This window comes from Acipenser ruthenus, chromosome 13 (genome assembly GCF_902713425.1).
Source record: "Acipenser ruthenus chromosome 13, fAciRut3.2 maternal haplotype, whole genome shotgun sequence".
Classification (NCBI taxonomy): Eukaryota; Metazoa; Chordata; class Actinopteri; order Acipenseriformes; family Acipenseridae; genus Acipenser; species Acipenser ruthenus.
The window spans coordinates 13,481,436-13,483,185 of record NC_081201.1 but is presented as its reverse complement, the minus strand read 5'-3'; the positions used below and the strand labels follow the sequence as shown (position 1 = coordinate 13,483,185).

The 1,750-nt window shown below is 46.0% G+C and overlaps 1 non-coding gene across 1 annotated transcript; it reads right to left on the bottom strand.

The window, feature by feature from the left end:
- Positions 1-895: 895 nt before the first annotated feature.
- LOC117418678 (U2 spliceosomal RNA) lies at positions 896-1,088 on the bottom strand. Its single transcript, XR_004546859.1, has one exon. It is a non-coding gene; the product is annotated as a U2 spliceosomal RNA (small nuclear RNA).
- Between the last annotated feature and the right edge of the window lie 662 nt (positions 1,089-1,750).

Here is a 1,750-nt window from a genome sequence, read left to right as displayed (position 1 = left end):
CAGGATACCTACTCCGTTGGCTCTGGCTATGTTGGAGCCCGACCAGAAGGAGTCCCCCAGGGTCCAACTCTCCTTCAGGTCCCTATAGTCAGGGCTCGACCACGATCAAGGTCATCAAAGGGTCATCAAAGGTCGTCTGGATGGTCGGTCCTCCTTCTCTGGACCCGCCTGGATCCGCCTGAAAAAGAAAAAAACTGGAACCGCCTGAAAAAGAAAAACTGCTCTCAACAGTCAACAAAATCTTGGAAGACCCTCGGCCTGGATTGGGCAAGCCAAAACCAGAATGACAGACATAAAACGTTGCCGAGCTGAAGAGAAGCAAGTCAAAAATAAAAAAGGTCTGCTCCTCTTCTCTCGAACAAACCCCTCACAGACCGTCTGAGCCTTAGTCCTTAGAAAGATTTATTCGAACTGAAGAGAAGCCAGAGTGTGGCTTTACTGGCGGCCCAGCCCTTCCAGCTGGCCCAAAGGCCTTCTCCTCTACCCGGCGGCAAGGCCAAACAAAACAATGCAAAACAAAACAAAACAGGGAACTCTTCCCAAAACGCAAGTGCTGTTCGGTCCCGGCAAAGGGGCGCTTTGCTGCTGCCGCCTTGAAAGCGAGGGCTCCTTGCCCCACTAAACAGCTCCGTTTCTGCTTTACCGCTGCGCTCATCCTCCTCCTCCCTACTCCCTTCTGGGTATACTGGCCTGCCTTATTTGGAACAAACAAAAAAACAAAAACAAAAAAAAGAAGAAAATGAGCGGGAAAAAATACAACCCAGAAAAAGGGAGAGGGGGAGGCTGTCTCTCTCTCTCTCTCCTGTCTGTCTGTCTGTCTGTCTGTCTGTCTCTCTCTCTCCTTCTCTCTCTCTCTCTCTCTCCTGTCTCTCTCTCTCTCTCTCTCTTTTGACCTTTCTTGTGCCCCGTTCCCGGAGGTACTGCAATACCGGGTTGATGCGTGGAGTGGACGGAGCAAGCCCCGGTTCCATATCCTGCTTCTAAAAATCAATTTAATATAGACGGGTCCCCCTATGGGGAACGTATCAGATATTAAACTGATAAGAACAGATTTCTTTTTTTTATTAATGTAAAAAATACACACATATACATAACTCACAAAACACACTTAAACATCACTGTGGCAATGTGCCCCGCCCCTGTGTGCATTTGTGTGTTATATGTTGTATGTTGCGTGCGTGTGTTAATGTTGGTGTATAGTCATTGGTACACGGGATATAAACGGGTCTGTGTTTCACGTGTATTTAAAAAGTGTAGATTTGTATTTAGGCACGAGGAGAGCACAAATCACTGTGCTGGTTAAATGTAATATGTGAGCACGGGGTTGCACGTAATGAATTCACGTGCTGGGATTCAAGTGAATAATTAATTAGTAATTGAATCCCAGCACAACAGTATATATAGAGACACGTAGCACTCAGTCGGGGTTGGGTGTTCGGTGAGTGGAGAACGGGATTGGAGACGGAGGTAAAGATAATAATAATAATAATAATAATAATAGTAATAGTTAAATCTGCTCACCGTGTTTTGTCTGTGTAGTCCGTTTTGTTTGTCTTTTTATTTTGGCGTGTAGTGCCGTGTCCCGTGTTTTTGTGTTTAAAACCTTTTATTTTCTGTGCTGTTCTGTTTAATTATTAAATGCCGAGCGCAATCACGCGCCCAGCTTATACCAAACCACATCTCTCTGTTTATTTATTTCCTGCATCTAGTCTGACGCCACCCACTCCGGCCGTCTTTGTGACACGTGGTG